The sequence below is a fragment of the Triticum urartu genome, chromosome 3A, assembly GCF_056163025.1.
Source record: "Triticum urartu cultivar PI428250 chromosome 3A, HENAU_Tu73, whole genome shotgun sequence".
Lineage (NCBI taxonomy): Eukaryota > Viridiplantae > Streptophyta > Magnoliopsida > Poales > Poaceae > Triticum > Triticum urartu.
Window position 1 is genome coordinate 90,725,275 of NC_141875.1, and position 20,509 is coordinate 90,745,783.

Below are 20,509 nucleotides of genomic sequence, written 5' to 3' on the forward strand. Positions count from 1 at the left end.
ATGGCCCCCCCTCACGGACGGCGATGACACGGTAGTAGATGTTCTTTGGTAACGATGCGGCGTCAATATTACTAAATACTCAGAGCGCGATAAAATCATGAGTTTTTTTGCACGACGTGGGCACATGTGCTATACGAATGATGGTATTTTTTTCATAATTTTTGGTGATGGAGAAGTATCTGAAAAATTCCCTCTACGCGGATTGCCCTTCGCGCCTCTACGGCTATGGCCGGCGGCCTCCGAGGGCTAGCATGCCGCCTAATCTTGCGTAGGTGGCCTCTCACAAGTCTGGAAGTGTTGTGGTGGTTGCAAACGCCCGGCACGCGTGTCCGGGGTGTGCCCCCCTCACGGACGGCATCGCCGCCGGCACCTGGAGGGGGGAAACGGACGCGTCCGGTCTACACGGAGGGGATCTTGCTGTGGGTCTGGCCCGGATGTTGCTCCAAAGTGTTCCTATGGGCTGACCTAACACAACCGGGTGGGGAGGTCCACTGGTCAAAACCCGTCCGTGCAAAGTCAAAGGGCTAGATCCCGTGGTCAAATGCTACAGGGTTAGCCGGGACGGGGGCACTGGGGTGTAGCAATGCCACCGGAGCGTCGCACCAGGCCCTCATACATGCGGGGTGGTGTGGTGGCATGTCCGAAGAGGCGGGACGCGTCTCTGAGGCGTGCCCCCCCCTCACGGACGGCGATGACACGGTAGTAGACGTTCCGCGGTAACGATGCGGCGTCAATATTACTAAATACTCGGAGCGCGATAAAATCATGAGTTTTTTTGCACGACGTGGGCACATGTTCTATAGGAACGATGGTATTTTTCATAATTTTTGGTGATGGAGAAGTATCTGAAAAATTCCCTCTACGCGGATTGCCCTTCGCGAGTCTACGGCTGTGGCCGGCGGCCTCCGGGGGCTAGCATGCCGCCAAATCTTGCGTAGGCGGCCTCTCACAAGTCTGGAAGTGTTGTGGCGGTTGCAAACGCCCGGCACGCGTGTCCGGGGTGTGCCCCCCCCTCACGGACGGTGCCGCCGCCGGCACCTGAAGGGGGGAAATGGACGCGTCGGGTCTACACGGAGGGGATCTTGCTGTGCGTCTGGCCCGGATGTTGCTCCAAAGTGTTCCTATGGGCTGACCTAACACAACCGGGTGGGGAGGTCCACTGGTCAAAGCCCGTCCGTGCAAAGTCAAAGGGCTAGATCCTGTGGTCAAACGCTACAGGTTTAGGCGGGACGGGGGCACTGGGGGTAGCAATGCCACCGGAGCATCGCACTGGGCCCTCATACATGCGGGGTGGTGTGGTGGCATGTCCGAAGAGGCGGGACGCGTCTCCGGGGCGTGCCCCCCCCTCTCGGACGGCGATGACACGGTAGTAGACGTTCTGCGGTAACGATGCGGCGTCAATATTACTAAATACTCGGACCACGATAAAATCATGAGTTTTTTTGCACGACGTGGGCACATGTGCTATAGGAACGATGGTATTTTTTCATAATTTTTGGTGATGGAGAAGTATCCGAAAAATTCCCTCTACGCGGATTGCCCTTCGCGCCTCTACGGCTGTGGCTCACGGCCTCCGGGGGCTAGCATGCCGCCAAATCTTGCGTAGGCGGCCTCTTTCAAGTCTGGAAGTGTTGTGGCGGTTGCAAACGCCCGGCACGCGTGTCCGGGGTGTGCCCCCCCTCTCACGGACGGCGCCGCCGCCGGCACCTGGAGGGGGGAAACGGACGCGTCGGGTCTACACAGAGGGCATCTTGCTATGGGTCTGGCCCGGATGTTGCTCCAAAGTGTTCCTATGGGCTGACCTAACACAACCGGGTGGGGAGGTCCACTGGTCAAAGCCCGTCTGTGCAAAGTCAAAGGGCTAGATCCCGTGGTAAAACGCTACGGGGTTAGGCGGGACGGGGGCACTGGGGGGTAGCAATGACACCGGAGCGTCGCACCGGGCCCTCAAACATACGGGTTGGTGTGGTGGCATGTCCGAAGAGGCGGGACGCGTCTCCGAGGCGTGGCCCCCCCCCTCACGGACGGCGATGACACGGTAGTAGACGTTCTGCGGTAACGATGTGGCGTCAATATTACTAAATACTCGGAGCGCGATAAAATCATGAGTTTTTTTGCACGACGTGGGCACATGTGCTATAGGAATGATGGTATTTTTTCATAATTTTTGGTGACGGAGAAGTATCTGAAAAATTTCCTCTACGCGGATTGCCCTTCGAGCGTCTATGGCTGTGGCCGGCGGCCTCCGGGGGCTAGCATGCCGCCAAATCTTGCGTAGGCGGCCTCTCACAAGTCTGAAAGTGTTGTGGCTGTTGCAAACGCCCGGCACGCGTGTCCGGGGTGTGCCCCCCCCCCTCACGGACGGCGCCGCCGCCGGCACCTGGAGGGGGGAAACGGACGCGTCGGGTCTACACGGAGGGGATCTTGCTGTGGGTCTAGCCCGGATGTTTCTCCAAAGTGTTCCCATGGGCTGACCTAACAAAACCGGGTGGGGAGGTCCACTGGTCAAAGCCCGTCCGTGCAAAGTCAAAGGGCTAGATCCCGTGGTCAAACCCTACAGGTTTAGGCGGGACGGGGGCACTGGGGGTAGCAATGCCACCGGAGCGTCGCACCGGGCCACCATACATGCGGGGTGGTGTGGTGGCATGTCCGAAGAGGCGGGACGCGTCTCCGGGGCGTGGCCCCCCCTCACGGACGGCGATGACACGATAGTAGACGTTCTGCGGTAACGACGCGGCGTCAATATTACTAAATACTCGGACCGCGATAAAATCATTAGTTTTTTTGCACGACGTGGGCACATGTGCTATAGGAACGATGGTATTTTTTCATATTTTTGGTGATGGAGAAGTATCCGAAAAATTCCCTCTACGCGGATTGCCCTTCGCGCGTCTACGGCTGTGGCCGGCGGCCTCCGGGGGTTAGCATGCCGCCAAATCTTGTGTAGGCAGCCTCTTACAAGTCTGGAAGTGTTGTGGCGGTTGCAAACGCCCGGCACGCGTGTCCGGGGTGTTCCCCCCCTCACGGACGGCGCCGCCGCCTGCACCTGGAGGGGGGAAACGGACGCGTTGGGTCTACACGGAGGGGATCTTGCTGTGGGTCTGGCCCGGGTGTTGCTCCAAAGTGTTCCTATGGGCTGACCTAACACAACCGGGTGGGGAGGTCCACTGGTCAAAGCCCGTCCGTGCAAAGTCAAAGGGCTAGATCCCGTGGTCAAACGTTACAGGGTTTGGCGGGACGGGGGCACTGGGGGTAGCAATTCCACCGGAGCGTCGCACCAGGCCCTCAAACATGCGGGATGGTGTGGCGGCATGTCCGAAGAGGCGGGACACGTCTCCGGGGCGTGGCCCCCCCCCTCACGGACGGCGATGACACGGTAGTAGACGTTCTGCGGTAACGATGCGGCGTCAATATTACTAAATACTCGGACCATGATAAAATCATGAGTTTTTTTGCACGACGTGGGCACATGTGCTATAGGAATGATGGTATTTTTTCATAATTTTTGGTGATGGAGAAGTATCCGAAAAATTCCCTCTACGCGGATTGCCCTTCGCGCCTCCACGGCTGTGGCCGGCGGCCTCCGAGGGCTAGCATGCCGCCAAATCTTGCGTAGGCGGCCTCTCACAAGTCTGGAAGTGTTGTGGGGGTTGCAAACGCCCGGCACGCGTGTCCGGGGTGTGCCCCCCCTCACGGACGGCGTCGCCGCCGGCACCTGGAGGGGGGAAACGGACGCGTCCGGTCTACACGGAGGGGATCTTGCTGTGGGTCTGGCCCGGATGTTGCTCCAAAGTGTTCCTATGGGCTGACCTAACACAACCGGGTGGGGAGGTCCACTGGTCAAAGCCCGTCCGTGCAAAGTCAAAGGGCTAGATCCCGTGGTCAAATGCTACAGGGTTAGGTGGGACGGGGGCACTGGGGGTAGCAATGCCACCGGAGCGTCGCACCGGGCCCTCATACATGCGGGGTGGTGTGGTGGCATGTCCGAAGAGGCGGGACGCGTCTCCGGGGCGACATGGGCACATGTGCTATAGGAACGATGGTATTTTTTCATAATTTTTGGTGATGGAGAAGTATCCGAAAAATTCCCTCTACGCGGATTGCCCTTCGCGCGTCTACGGCTGTGGCCGGCGGCCTCCGGGGGCTAGCATGCCGCCAAATCATGCGTAGGCGGCCTCTCACAAGTCTGGAAGTGTTGTGGCGGTTGCAAATGCCCGGCACGCGTGTCCGGGGTGTGCCCCCCCTCATGGACGACGCCGCCGCCCGCACCTGGAGGGGGGAAACGGACGCGTCCGGTCTACACGGAGGGGATCTTGCTGTGGGTCTGGCCCGGATGTTGCTCCAAAGTGTTCCTATGGGCTGACCTAACACAACCGGGTGGGGAGGTCCACTGGTCAAAGCCCGTCCGTGCAAAGTCAAAGGGCTAGATCCCGTGGTCAAACGCTACAGGGTTAGGCGGGACGGGGGCACTGGGGGGTAGCAATGCCACCGGAGCGTCGCACCGGTCCCTCATACATGCGGGGTGGTGTGGTGGCATGTCCGAAGAGGCGGGACGCGTCTCCGGGGCGTGGCCCCCCCTCACGGACGGCGATGACACGATAGTAGACGTTCTGCGGTAACGATGCGGCGTCAATATTACTAAATACTCGGACCGCGATAAAATCATGAGTTTTTTTGCACGACGTGGGCACATGTGCTATAGGAACGATGGTATTTTTTCGTAATTTTTGGTGATGGAGAAGTATCCGAAAAATTCCCTCTACGCGGATTGCCCTTCGCGCCTCTACGGCTGTGGCTCACGGCCTCCGGGGGCTAGCATGCCGCTAAATCTTGCGTAGGCGGCCTCTTACAAGTCTGGAAGTGTTGTGGCGGTTGCAAACGCCCGGCACGCGTGTCCGGGGTGTGCCCCCCCTCTCACGGATGGCGCCGCCGCCGGCACCTGGAGGGGGGAAACGGACGCGTCGGGTCTACACGGAGGGGATCTTGCTATGGGTCTGGCCCGGATGTTGCTCCAAAGTGTTCCTATGGGCTGACCTAACACAACCGGGTGGGGAGGTCCACTGGTCAAAGCCCGTCTGTGCAAAGTCAAAGGGCTAGATCCCGTGGTCAAACGCTACAGGGTTAGGCGGGACGGGGGCACCGGGGGGTAGCAATGGCACCGGAGCGTCGCACCGGGCCCTCAAACATGCGGGGTGGTGTGGTGGCATGTCCGAAGAGGCGGGACGCGTCTCCGGGCGTGCCCCCCCCCTCTCGGACGGCGATGACACGGTAGTAGACGTTCTGCGGTAACGATGCGGCGTCAATATTACTAAATACTCGGACCGCGATAAAATCATGAGTTTTTTTGCACGACGTGGGCACATGTGCTATAGGAACGATGGTATTTTTTCATAATTTTTGGTGATGGAGAAGTATCCGAAAAATTCCCTCTACGCGGATTGCCCTTCGCGCCTCTACGGCTGTGGCTCACGGCCTCCGGGGGCTAGCATGCCGCCAAATCTTGCGTAGGCGGCCTCTTTCAAGTCTGGAAGTGTTGTGGCGGTTGCAAACGCCCGACACGCGTGTCCGGGGTGTGCCCCCCCTCTCACGGACGGCGCCGCCGCCGGCACCTGGAGGGGGGAAACGGACGCGTCGGGTCTACACGGAGGGGATCTTGCTATGGGTCTGGCCCGGATGTTGCTCCAAAGTGTTCCTATGGGCTGACCTAACACAACCGGGTGGGGAGGTCCACTGGTCAAAGCCCGTCTGTGCAAAGTCAAAGGGCTAGATCCCGTGGTAAAACGCTACAGGGTTTGGCGGGACGGGGGCACTGGGGGGTAGCAATAACACCGGAGCGTCGCACCGGGCCCTCAAACATGCGGGGTGGTGTGGTGGCATGTCCGAAGAGGCGGGACGCGTCTCCGGGGCGTGGCCCCCCCCCCTCACGGACGGCGATGACACGGTAGTAGACGTTCTGCGGTAACGATGTGGCGTCAATATTACTAAATACTCGGAGCGCGATAAAATCATGAGTTTTTTTGCACGACGTGGGCACATGTGCTATAGGAACGATGGTATTTCTTCATAATTTTTGGTGACGGAGAAGTATCTGAAAAATTTCCTCTATGCGGATTGCCCTTCGAGCGTCTATGGCTGTGGCCGGCGGCCTCCGGGGGCTAGCATGCCGCCAAATCTTGCGTAGGCGGCCTCTCACAAGTCTGGAATTGTTGTGGCGGTTGCAAACGCCCGGCAGGCGTGTCCGGGGTGTGCCCCCCCCCCCTCACGGACGGCGCCGCCGCTGGTACCTGTAGGGGGGAAACGGACGCGTCGGGTCTACACGGAGGGGATCTTGCTGTGGGTCTGGCCCGGATGTTTCTCCAAAGTGTTCCTATGGGCTGACATAACACAACCGGGTGGGGAGGTCCACTGGTCAAAGCCCGTCCGTGCAAAGTCAAAGGGCTAGATCCCGTGGTCAAACGCTACAGGTTTAGGCGGGACGGGGGCACTGGGGGTAGCAATGCCACCGGAGCGTCGCACCGGGCCCCCATACATGCGGGGTGGTGTGGTGGCATGTCCGAAGAGGCGGGACGCGTCTCCGGGGCGTGCCCCCCCCTCACGGACGGCGATGACACGATAGTAGACGTTCTGCGGTAACGACGCGGCGTCAATATTACTAAATACTCGGACCGCGATAAAATCATGAGTTTTTTGCACGACGTGGGCACATGTGCTATAGGAACGATGGTATTTTTTTCATAATTTTTGGTGATGGAGAAGTATCTGAAAAATTCCCTCTACGCGGATTGCCCTTCGCGCGTCTACGGCTGTGGCTGGCGGCCTCCATGGGCTAGCATGCCGCCAAATCTTGCGTAGGCGGCCTCTCACAAGTCTGGAAGTGTTGTGGCGGTTGCAAACGCCCGGCACGCGTGTCCGGGGTGTGCCCCCCCCCCCTCACGGATAGCGCCGCCGCCGGCACCAGGAGGGGGGAAACGGACACGCCGGGTCTACACGGAGGGGATCTTGCTGTGGGTCTGGCCCGGATGTTGCTCCAAAGTGTTACTATGGGCTGACCTAACACAACCGTGTGGGGACGTCCACTGGTCAAAGCCCGTCCGTGCAAAGTCAAAGGGCTAGATCCCGTGGTCAAACGCTACAGGTTTAGGCGGGACGGGGGCACTGGGGGTAGCAATGCCACTGGAGCGTCGCACCGGGCCGTCATACATGCGCGTGGTGTGGTGGCATGTCCGAAGAGGCGGGACGCGTCTCCGGGGCATGGCCCCCCCTCACGGACGGCGATGACACGGTAGTAGACGTTCTGCGGTAACGATGCAGCGTCAATATTACTAAATACTTGGACCGCGATAAAATCATTAGTTTTTTTGCACGACGTGGCACATGTGCTATAGGAACGATGGTATTTTTTCATAATTTTTGGTGATGGAGAAGTATCCGAAAAATTCCCTCTACGCGGATTGCCCTTCGCGCGTCTACGGCTGTGGCCGGCGGCCTCCGGGGGCTAGCATGCCGCCAAATCTTGCGTAGGCGGCCTCTTACAAGTCTGGAAGTGTTGTGGCGGTTGCAAACGCCCGGCACGCGTGTCCGGGGTGTGCCCCCCCCTCACGGACGGCGTCGCCGCCGGCACCTGGAGGGGGGAAACGGACGTGTCGGGTCTACACGGAGGGGATCTTGCTGTGGGTCTGGCCCGGATGTTGCTCCAAAGTCTTCCTATGGGCTGACCTAACACAACAGGGTGGGGAAGTCCACTGGTCAAAGCCCATCCGTGCAAAGTCAAAGGGCTAGATCCCGTGGTCAAACGCTACAGGGTTAGGCGGGACGGGGGCACTGGGGGTAGCAATGCCACCGGAGCGTCGCACCGGGCCCTCATACATGCGCGTGGTGTGGTGGCATGTCCGAAGAGGCGGGACGTGTCTCTGGGGCGTGCCCCCCCCTCACGGACGGCGATGACACGGTAGTAGACGTTCCGCGGTAACGATGTGGCGTCAATATTACTAAATACTCGGAGCGCGATAAAATCATGAGTTTTTTTGCATGAAGTGGGCACATGTGCTATAGGAACGATGGTATTTTTTCATAATTTTTGGTGATGGAGAAGTATCCGAAAAATTCCCTCTACGCGGATTGCCCTTCGCGCCTCTACGGCTGTGGCCGGCGGCCTCCGGGGGCTAGCATGCCGCCAAATCTTGCGTAGGCGGCCTCTCACAAGTCTGGAAGTGTTGTGGTGGTTGCAAACGCCCGGCACGCGTGTCTGGGGTGTGCCCCCCCTCACGGACGGCGCCGCCGCCGGCACCTGGAGGGGGAAACGGACGCGTCGGGTCTACACGGAGGGGATCTTGCTGTGGGTCTGGCCCGGATGTTGCTCCAAAGTGTTCCTATGGGCTGACCTAACACAACCGGGTGGGGAGGTCCACTGGTCAAACGCCGTCCGTGCAAAGTCAAAGGGCTAGATCCCGTGGTCAAACGCTACAAGGTTAGGCGGGACGGGGGCACTGGGGGTAGCTATGCCACCGGAGCGTCGCACCGGGCCCTCATACATGCGGGGTGGTGTGGTGGCATGTCCGAAGAGGCGGGACGCGTCTCCGGGGCTTGGCCCCCCCTCACGGACGGCGATGACACGGTAGTAGAAGTTCTGCGGTAACGATGCGGCGTCAATATTACTAAATACTCGGAGCGCGATAAAATCATGAGTTTTTTTGCACGACGTTGGCACATGTGCTATAGGAACGATGGTATTTTTTCATAATTATTGGTGATGGAGAAGTATCCGAAAAATTCCCTCTACGCGGATTGCCCTTCGCGCGTCTACGGCTGTGGCCGGCGGCCTCCGGGGGCTAGCATGCCGCCAAATCTTGCGTAGGCGGCCTCTTACAAGTCTGGAAGTGTTGTGGCGGTTGCAAACGCCCGGCACGCGTGTCCGGGGTGTGCCCCCCCCCTCACGGACGGCGTCGCCGACGGCACCTGGAGGGGGAAACGGACGCGTCGGGTCTACACGGAGGGGATCTTGCTGTGGGTCTGGCCCGGATGTTGCTTCAAAGTGTTCCTATGGGCTGACCTAACACAACCGGGTGGGGAGGTCCACTGGTCAAAGCCCGTCCGTGCAAAGTCAAAGGGCTAGATCCCGTGGTCAAACGCTACAGGGTTAGGCGGGACGGGGGCACTGGGGTACCAATGCCACAGGAGCGTCGCACCGGGCCCTCATACATGCGGGGTGGTGTGGTGGCATGTCCGAAGAGGCGGGACACGTCTCCGGGGCGTGCCCCCCCCCTCACGGACGGCGATGACACGGTAGTAGACGTTCTGCGGTAACGATGCGGCGTCAATATTACTAAATACTCGGAGCGCGATAAAATCATGAGTTTTTTTGCACGACGTGGGCACATGTGCTATAGGAACGATGGTATTTTTTCATAATTTTTGGTGATGGAGGAGTATCCGAAAAATTCCCTCTACGCGGATTGCCCTTCGCGCGTCTACGGCTGTGGCCGGCGGCCTCCGGGGGCTAGCATGCCGCCAAATCTTGCGTAGGCTGCATCTCACAAGTCTGGAAGTGTTGTGGCGGTTGCAAACGCCCGGCACGCGTGTCCGGGGTGTGCCCCCCTCACGGACGGCGCCGCCGCCGGCACCTGGAGGGGGGAAACGGACGCGTCGGGTCTACACGGAGGGGATCTTGCTGTGGGTCTGGCCCGGATGTTGCTCCAAAGTGTTCCTATGGGCTGACCAAACACAATCGGGTGGGGAGGTCCACTGGTCAAAGCCTGTCCGTGCAAAGTCAAAGGGCTAGATCCCGTGGTCAAACGCTACAGGGTTAGGCGGGACGGGGGCACTGGGGTGTAGCAATGCCACCGGAGCGTCGCACCGGGCCCTCATACATGCGGGGTGGTGTGGTGGCATGTCCGAAGAGGCGGGACGCGTCTCCGGGGCGTGGTCCCCCCTCACGGACGGCGATGACACGGTAGTAGACGTTCCGCGGTAACGATGTGGCGTCAATATTACTAAATACTCGGAGCGCAATAAAATCATGAGTTCTTTTGCATGACGTGGGCACATGTGCTATAGGAACGATGGTATTTTTTCATAATCTTTGGTGATGGAGAAGTATCCGAAAAATTCCCTCTACGCGGATTGCCCTTCGCGCGTCTACGGCTGTGGCCAGCGGCCTCCGGGGGCTAGCATGCCGCCAAATTTGCGTAGGCGGCCTCTCACAGTCTGGAAGTGTTGTGGCGGTTGCAAACGCCCGGCACGCGTGTCCGGGGTGTGCCCCCCTCACGGACGGCGCCGCCGCCGGCACCTGGAGGGGGAAACGGACGCGTCGGGTCTACACGGAGGGGATCTTGCTGTGGGTCTGGCCCGGATGTTGCTTCAAAGTGTTCCTATGGGCTGACCTAACACAACCGGGTGGGGAGGTCCACTGGTCAAAGCCCGTCCGTGCAAAGTCAAAGGGATAGATCCCGTGGTCAAACGCTACAAGGTAAGGCGGGACGGGGGCACTGGGGGTAGCAATGCCACCGGAGCGTCGCACCGGGCCCTCATACATGCGGGGTGGTGTGGTGGCATGTCCGAAGAGGCGGGACACGTCTCCGGGGCGTGGCCCCCCTCACGGACGGCGATGAAACGGTAGTAGACGTTCTGCGGTAACGATGCGGCGTCAATATTACTAAATACTCGGAGCGCGATAAAATCATGAGTTTTTTTGCATGACGTGGGCACATGTGCTATAGGAACGATGGTATTTTTTATAATTTTTGGTGATGGAGGAGTATCCGAAAAATTCCCTCTACGCGGATTGCCCTTCGCGCGTCTACGGCTCTGGCCGGCGGCCTCCGGGGGCTAGCATGCCGCCAAATCTTGCGTAGGCTGCATCTCACAAGTCTGGAAGTGTTGTGGCGGTTGCAAACGCCCGGCACGCGTGTCCGGGGTGTGCCCCCCTCACGGACGGCGCCGCCGCCGGCACCTGGAGGGGGGAAACGGACGCGTCGGGTCTACACGGAGGGGATCTTGCTGTGGGTCTGGCCCGGATGTTGCTCCAAAGTGTTCCTATGGGCTGACCAAACACAATCGGGTGGGGAGGTCCACTGGTCAAAGCCTGTCCGTGCAAAGTCAAAGGGCTAGATCCCGTGGTCAAACGCTACAAGGTTAGGCGGGACGGGGGCACTGGGGGTAGCTATGCCACCGGAGCGTCGCACCGGGCCCTCATACATGCGGGGTGGTGTGGTGGCATGTCCGAAGAGGCGGGACGCGTCTCCGGGGCTTGGCCCCCCCTCACGGACGGCGATGACACGGTAGTAGAAGTTCTGCGGTAACGATGCGGCGTCAATATTACTAAATACTCGGAGCGCGATAAAATCATGAGTTTTTTTGCACGACGTTGGCACATGTGCTATAGGAACGATGGTATTTTTTCATAATTTTTGGTGATGGAGAAGTATCCGAAAAATTCCCTCTACGCGGATTGCCCTTCGCGCGTCTACGGCTGTGGCCGGCGGCCTCCGGGGGCTAGCATGCCGCCAAATCTTGCGTAGGCGGCCTCTTACAAGTCTGGAAGTGTTGTGGCGGTTGCAAACGCCCGGCACGCGTGTCCGGGGTGTGCCCCCCCCTCACGGACGGCGTCGCCGCCGGCACCTGGAGGGGGAAACGGACGCGTCGGGTCTACACGGAGGGGATCTTGCTGTGGGTCTGGCCCGGATGTTGCTTCAAAGTGTTCCTATGGGCTGACCTAACACAACCGGGTGGGGAGGTCCACTGGTCAAAGCCCGTCCGTGCAAAGTCAAAGGGCTAGATCCCGTGGTCAAACGCTACAGGGTTAGGCGGGACGGGGGCACTGGGGTACCAATGCCACAGGAGCGTCGCACCGGGCCCTCATACATGCGGGGTGGTGTGGTGGCATGTCCGAAGAGGCGGGACACGTCTCCGGGGCGTGCCCCCCCCTCACGGATGGCGATGACACGGTAGTAGACGTTCTGCGGTAACGATGCGGCGTCAATATTACTAAATACTCGGAGCGCGATAAAATCATGAGTTTTTTTGCACGACGTGGGCACATGTGCTATAGGAACGATGGTATTTTTTCATAATTTTTGGTGATGGAGGAGTATCCGAAAAATTCCCTCTACGCGGATTGCCCTTCGCGCGTCTACGGCTGTGGCCGGCGGCCTCCGGGGGCTAGCATGCCGCCAAATCTTGCGTAGGCTGCATCTCACAAGTCTGGAAGTGTTGTGGCGGTTGCAAACGCCCGGCACACGTGTCCGGGGTGTGCCCCCCTCACGGACGGCGCCGCCGCCGGCACCTGGAGGGGGGAAACGGACGCGTCGGGTCTACACGGAGGGGATCTTGCTGTGGGTCTGGCCCGGATGTTGCTCCAAAGTGTTCCTATGGGCTGACCAAACACAATCGGGTGGGGAGGTCCACTGGTCAAAGCCTGTCCGTGCAAAGTCAAAGGGCTAGATCCTGTCGTCAAACGCTACAGGGTTAGGCGGGACGGGGGCACTGGGGTGTAGCAATGCCACCGGAGCGTCGCACCGGGCCCTCATACATGCGGGGTGGTGTGGTGGCATGTCCGAAGAGGCGGGACGCGTCTCCGGGGCGTGGCCCCCCCTCACGGACGGCGATGACACGGTAGTAGACGTTCCGCGGTAACGATGTGGCGTCAATATTACTAAATACTCGGAGCGCAATAAAATCATGAGTTCTTTTGCATGACGTGGGCACATGTGCTATAGGAACGATGGTATTTTTTCATAATCTTTGGTGATGGAGAAGTATCCGAAAAATTCCCTCTACGCGGATTGCCCTTCGCGCGTCTACGGCTGTGGCCAGCGGCCTCCGGGGGCTAGCATGCCGCCAAATTTGCGTAGGCGGCCTCTCACAATCTGGAAGTGTTGTGGCGGTTGCAAACGCCCGGCACGCGTGTCCGGGGTGTGCCCCCCTCACGGACGGCGCCGCCGCCGGCACCTGGAGGGGGAAACGGACGCGTCGGGTCTACACGGAGGGGATCTTGCTGTGGGTCTGGCCCGGATGTTGCTTCAAAGTGTTCCTATGGGCTGACCTAACACAACCGGGTGGGGAGGTCCACTGGTCAAAGCCCGTCCGTGCAAAGTCAAAGGGATAGATCCCGTGGTCAAACGCTACAAGGTAAGGCGGGACGGGGGCACTGGGGGTAGCAATGCCACCGGAGCGTCGCACCGAGCCCTCATACATGCGGGGTGGTGTGGTGGCATGTCCGAAGAGGCGGGACACGTCTCCGGGGCGTGGCCCCCCTCACGGACGGCGATGAAACGGTAGTAGACGTTCTGCGGTAACGATGCGGCGTCAATATTACTAAATACTCGGAGCGCGATAAAATCATGAGTTTTTTTGCATGACGTGGGCATATGTGCTATAGGAACGATGGTATTTTTTATAATTTTTGGTGATGGAGGAGTATCCGAAAAATTCCATCTACGCGGATTGCCCTTCGCGCGTCTACGGCTCTGGCCGGCGGCCTCCGGGGGCTAGCATGCCGCCAAATCTTGCGTAGGCTGCATCTCACAAGTCTGGAAGTGTTGTGGCGGTTGCAAACGCCCGGCACGCGTGTCCGGGGTGTGCCCCCCTCACGGACGGCGCCGCCGCCGGCACCTGGAGGGGGGAAACGGACGCGTCGGGTCTACACGGAGGGGATCTTGCTGTGGGTCTGGCCCGGATGTTGCTCCAAAGTGTTCCTATGGGCTGACCAAACACAATCGGGTGGGGAGGTCCACTGGTCAAAGCCTGTCCGTGCAAAGTCAAAGGGCTAGATCCCGTGGTCAAACGCTACAGGGTTAGGCGGGACGGGGGCACTGGGGTGTAGCAATGCCACCGGAGCGTCGCACCGGGCCCTCATACATGCGGGGTGGTGTGGTGGCATGTCCGAAGAGGCGGGACGCGTCTCCGGGGCGTGGCCCCCCCTCACGGACGGCGATGACACGGTAGTAGACGTTCCGCGGTAACGATGTGGCGTCAATATTACTAAATACTCGGAGCGCAATAAAATCATGAGTTCTTTTGGATGACGTGGGCACATGTGCTATAGGAACGATGGTATTTTTTTCATAATCTTTGGTGATGGAGAAGTATCCGAAAAATTCCCTCTACGCGGATTGCCCTTCGCGCGTCTACGGCTGTGGCCAGCGGCCTCCGGGGGCTAGCATGCCGCCAAATTTGCGTAGGCGGCCTCTCACAAGTCTGGAAGTGTTGTGGCGGTTGCAAACGCCCGGCACGCGTGTCCGGGGTGTGCCCCCCCTCACGGACGGCGCCACCGCCGGCACCTGGAGGGGGGAAACGGACGCGTCGGGTCTACAAGGTGGGGATCTTGCTGTGGGTCTCGCCCGGATGTTGCTCCAAAGTGTTCCTATGGGCTGACCTAACATAACCGGGTGGAGAGGTCCACTGGTCAAAGCCCGTCCATGCGAAGTAAAAGGGCTAGATCCCGTGGTCAAATGCTACAGGGTTAGGTGGGACGGGGGCACTGGGGGTAGCAATGCCACCGGAGCGTCACACCGGGCCCTCATACAAGCGGGGTGGTGTGGTGGCATGTGTGAAGAGGCGGGACGCGTCTCCGGGGTGTGGCCCCCCTCACGGACGGCGATGACACGGTAGTAGACGTTCTGCGGTAACGATGCGGCGTCAATATAACTAAATACTCGGAGCGCGATAAAATCATGAGTTTTCTTGCACGACGTGGCACATGTGCTATAGGAACGATGGTATTTTTTCATAATTTTTGGTGATGGGGAAATATCTGAAAAATTCCCTCTACGCGGATTGCCTTCGCGCGTCAACGGCTGTGGCCGGCGGCCTCCGTGGGCTAGCATGCCGCCAAATCTTGCGTAGGCGGCCTCTCACAGTCTGGAAGTGTTGTGGCGGTTGCAAACGCCCGGCACGTGTGTCCGGGGTGTGCCCCCCTCACGGACGGCGCCGCCTCCGGCACCTGGAGGGGGGAAACGCAGGCGTCGGGTCTACACGGAGGGGATCTTGCTATGGGTCTGGCCCGGATGTTGCTCCAAAGTGTTCCTATGGGCTGACCTAACACAACCGGGTGGGGAGGTGCACTGGTCAAAGCCCGTCCGTGCAAAGTCAAAGGGCTAGATCCCGTGGTCAAACGCTACAGGGTTAAGCGGGATGGGGGCACTAGGGGTAGCAATGCCACCAGAGCGTCGCACCGGGCCCTCATACATGCGGGGTGGTGTGGTGGCATGTCCGAAGAGGCGGGACGCGTCTCCGGGGCGTGGCCCCCCTCACGGACGGCAATGACACGGTAGTAGACGTTCTGCGGTAACGATGCGGCGTCAATATTACTAAATACTCGGAGCGCGATAAAATCATGAGTTTTTTTGCACGACGTGGGCACATGTGCTATAGGAACGATGGTATTTTTTCATAATTTTTGGTGATGGAGAAGTATCCGAAAAATTCCCTCTACGCGGATTGCCCTTCGCGCATCTACGGCTCTGGCCGGCGGCCTACGGGGGCTAGCATGCCGCCAAATCTTGCGTAGGCGGCCTCTCACAAGTCTAGAAGTGGTGTGGCGGTTGCAAACGCCCGGCACGCGTGTCCGGGGTGTGCCCCCCCTCACGGACAGCGCCGCCGCCGGCACCTGGAGGGGGAAACGGACGCGTCGGGTCTACACGGAGGGGATCTTGCTGTGGGTCTGGCCCGGATGTTGCTTCAAAGTGTTCCTATGGGCTGACCTAACACAAACGGGTGGGGAGGTCCACTGGTCAAAGCCCGTCCGTGCAAAGTCAAAGGGATAGATCCCGTGGTCAAACGCTACAAGGTAAGGCGGGACGGGGGCACTGGGGGTAGCAATGCCACCGGAGCATCGCACCGGGCCCTCATACATGCGGGGTGGTGTGGTGGCATGTCCGAAGAGGCGGGACACGTCTCCGGGGCGTGGCCCCCCTCACGGACGGCGATGACACGGTAGTAGACGTTCTGCGGTAACGATGCGGCGTCAATATTACTAAATACTCGGAGCGCGATAAAATCATGAGTTTTTTTGCACGACGTGGGCACATGTGCTATAGGAACGATGGTATTTTTTCATAATTTTTGGTGATGGAGAAGTATCCGAAAAATTCCCTCTACGCGGATTGCCCTTTGCGCGTCTACGGCTCTGGCCGGCGGCCTCCGGGGGCTAGCATGCCGCCAAATCTTGCGTAGGCCGCCTCTCACAAGTCTGGAAGTGTTGTGGCGGTTGCAAACGCCCGGCACGCGTGTCCGGGGTGTGCCCCCCTCACGGACGGCGCCGCCGCCGGCACATGGAGGGGGGAAACGGACGCGTCGGGTCTACGCGGAGGGGATCTTGCTGTGGGTCTGGCCCGGATGTTGCTCCAAAGTGTTCCTATGGGCTGACCAAACACAACTGGGTGGGGAGGTCCACTGGTCAAAGCCCGTCCGTGCAAAGTCAAAGGGCGAGATCCCGTGGTCAAACGCTACAGGGTTAGGCGGGACGGGGGCACTGGGGTGTAGCAATGCCACCGGAGCGTCGCACCGGGCCCTCATACATGCGGGGTGGTGTGGTGGCATGTCCAAAGAGGCGGGACGCGTCTCCGGGGCGTGGCCCCCCCTCACGGACGGCGATGACACGGTAGTAGACGTTCCGCGGTAACGATGTGGCGTCAATATTACTAAATACTCGGAGCGCAATAAAATCATGAGTTCTTTTGCACGACGTGGGCACATGTGCTATAGGAACGATGGTATTTTTTCATAATTTTTGGTGATGGAGAAGTATCCGAAAAATTCCCTCTACGCGGATTGCCGTTCGCGCGTCTACGGCTGTGGCCAGCGGCCTCCGTGGGCTAGCATGCCGCCAAATTTGCGTAGGCGGCCTCTCACAAGTCTGGAAGTGTTGTGGCGGTTGCAAACGCCCGGCACGCGTGTCCGGGGTGTGCCCCCCCTCACGGACGGCGCCGCTGCCGGCACCTGGAGGGGGGAAACGGACGCGTCGGGTCTACAAGGAGGGGATCTTGCTGTGGGTCTCGCCCGGATGTTGCTCCAAAGTGTTCCTATGGGCTGACCTAACATAACCGGGTGGAGAGGTCCAGTGGTCAAAGCCCGTCCGTGCAAAGTCAAAGGGCTAGATCCCGTGGTCAAATGCTACAGGGTTAGGTGGGACGGGGGCACTGGGGGTAGCAATGCCACCGGAGCGTCACACCGGCCCCTCATACATGCGGGGTGGTGTGGTGGCATGTCTGAAGAGGCGGGACGCGTCTCCGGGGCGTGGCCCCCCTCACGGACGGCGATGACACGGTAGTAGACGTTCTGCGGTAACGATGCGGCGTCAATATAACTAAATACTCGGAGCGCGATAAAATCATGAGTTTTTTTGCACGACGTGGCACATGTGCTATAGGAATGATGGTATTTTTTCATAATATTTGGTGATGGAGAAGTATCCGAAAAATTCCCTCTACGCGGATTGCCCTTCGCGCGTCTACGGCTGTGGCCAGCGGCCTCCGGGGGCTAGCATGCCGCCAAATTTGCGTAGGCGGCCTCTCACAAGTCTGGAAGTGTTGTGGCGGTTGCAAACGCCCGGCACGCGTGTCCGGGGTGTGCCCCACTCACGGACGGCGCCGCCGCCGGCACCTGGAGGGGGGAAACGGACGCGTCGGGTCTACAAGGTGGGGATCTTGCTGTGGGTCTCGCCCGGATGTTGCTCCAAAGTGTTCCTATGGGCTGACCTAACATAACCGGGTGGAGAGGTCCACTGGTCAAAGCCCGTCCGTGCAAAGTCAAAGGGCTAGATCCCGTGGTCAAACGCTACAAGGTTAGGCGGGACGGGGGCACTGGGGGTAGCAATGCCACCGGAGCGTCGCACCGGGCCCTCATACATGAGGGGTGGTGTGGTGGCATGTCCGAAGAGGCGGGACGCGTCTCCGGGGCGTGGCCCCCCCTCACGGACGTCGATGACACGGTAGTAGAAGTTCTGCGGTAATGATGCGGCGTCAATATTACTAAATACTGGGAGCGCGATAAAATCATGAGTTTTTTTGCACAACGTGGGCACATGTGCTATAGGAACGATCGTATTTTTTCATAATTTTTGGTGATGGAGAAGTATCCGAAAAATTCCCTCTACGCGGATTGCCCTTCGCGCGTCTACGGCTCTGGCCGGCGGCCTACGGGGGCTAGCATGCCGCCAAATCTTGCGTAGGCGGCCTCTCACAAGTCTAGAAGTGGTGTGGCGGTTGCAAACGCCCGGCACGCGTGTCCGGGGTGTGCCCCCCCTCACGGACGGCGCCGCCGCCGGCACCTGGAGGGGGAAACGGACGCGTCGGGTCTACACGGAGGGGATCTTGCTGTGGGTATGGCCCGGATGTTGCTTCAAAGTGTTCCTATGGGCTGACCTAACACAAACGGGTGGGGAGGTCCACTGGTCAAAGCCCGTCCGTGTAAAGTCAAAGGGATAGATCCCGTGGTCAAACGCTACAAGGTAAGGCGGGACGGGGGCACTGGGGGTAGCAATGCCACCGGAGCGTCGCACCGGGCCCTCATACATGCGGGGTGGTGTGGTGGCATGTCCGAAGAGGCGGGACACGTCTCCGGGGCGTGGCCCCCTCACGGACGGCGATGACACGGTAGTAGACGTTCTGCGGTAACGATGCGGCGTCAATATTACTAAATACTCGGAGCGCGATAAAATCATGAGTTTTTTTGCACGACGTGGGCACATGTGCTATAGGAACGATGGTATTTTTTCATAATTTTTGGTGATGGAGAAGTATCCGAAAAATTCCCTCTACGCGGATTGCCCTTTGCGTGTCTACGAATCTGGCCGGCGGCCTCCGGGGGCTAGCATGCCGCCAAATCTTGCGTAGGCCGCCTCTCACAAGTCTGGAAGTGTTGTGGCGGTTGCAAACGCCCGGCATGCGTGTCCGGGGTGTGCCCCCCTCACGGACGGCGCCGCCGCCGGCACCTGGAGGGGGGAAACGGACGCGTCGGGTCTACTCGGAGGGGATCTTGCTATGGGTCTGGCCCGGATGTTGCTCCAAAGTGTTCCTATGGGCTGACCAAACACAACTGGGTGGGGAGGTCCACTGGTCAAAGCCCGTCCGTGCAAAGTCAAAGGGCTAGATCCCGTGGTCAAACGCTACAGGGTTAGGCGGGACGGGGGCACTGGGGTGTAGCAAAGCCACCGGAGCGTCGCACCGGGCCCTCATACATGCGGGGTGGTGTGGTGGCATGTCCGAAGAGGCGGGACGCGTCTCCGGGGCGTGGCCCCCCCTCACGGACGGCGATGACATGGTAGTAGACGTTCCGCGGTAACGATGTGGCGTCAATATTACTAAATACTCGGAGCGCAATAAAATCATGAGTTCTTTTGCACGACGTGGGCACATGTGCTATAGGAACGATGGTATTTTTTCATAATTTTTGGTGATGGAGAAGTATCCGAAAAATTCCCTCTACGCGGATTGCCCTTCGCGCGTCTACGGCTGTGGCCAGCGGCCTCCGTGGGCTAGCATGCCGCCAAATTTGCGTAGGCGGCCTCTCACAAGTCTGGAAGTGTTGTGGCGGTTGCAAACGCCCGGCACGCGTGTCCGGGGTGTGCCCCCCCTCACGGACGGCGCCGCTGCCGGCACCTGGAGGGGGGAAACGGACGCGTCGGGTCTACAAGGAGGGGATCTTGCTGTGGGTCTCGCCCGGATGTTGCTCCAAAGTGTTCCTATGGGCTGACCTAACATAACCGGGTGGAGAGGTCCAGTGGTCAAAGCCCGTCCGTGCAAAGTCAAAGGGCTAGATCCCGTGGTCAAATGCTACAGGGTTAGGTGGGACGGGGGCACTGGGGGTAGCAATGCCACCGGAGCGTCACACCGGCCCCTCATACATGCGGGGTGGTGTGGTGGCATGTCTGAAGAGGCGGGACGCGTCTCCGGGGCGTGGCCCCCCTCACGGACGGCGATGACACGGTAGTAGACGTTCTGCGGTAACGATGCGGCGTCAATATAACTAAATACTCGGAGCGCGATAAAATCATGAGTTTTTTTGCACGACGTGGCACATGTGCTATAGGAACGATGGTATTTTTTCATAATATTTGGTGATGGAGAAGTATCCGAAAAATTCCCTCTACGCGGATTGCCCTTCGCGCGTCTACGGCTGTGGCCAGCGGCCTCCGGGGGCTAGCATGCCGCCAAATTTGCGTAGGCGGCCTCTCACAAGTCTGGAAGTGTTGTGGCGGTTGCAAACGCCCGGCACGCGTGTCCGGGGTGTGCCCCACTCACGGACGGCGCCGCCGCCGGCACCTGGAGGGGGGAAACGGACGCGTCGGGTCTACAAGGTGGGGATCTTGCTGTGGGTCTCGCCCGGATGTTGCTCCAAAGTGTTCCTATGGGCTGACCTAACATAACCGGGTGGAGAGGTCCACTGGTCAAAGCCCGTCCGTGCAAAGTCAAAGGGCTAGATCCCGTGGTCAAACGCTACAAGGTTAGGCGGGACGGGGGCACTGGGGGTAGCAATGCCACCGGAGCGTCGCACCGGGCCCTCATACATGAGG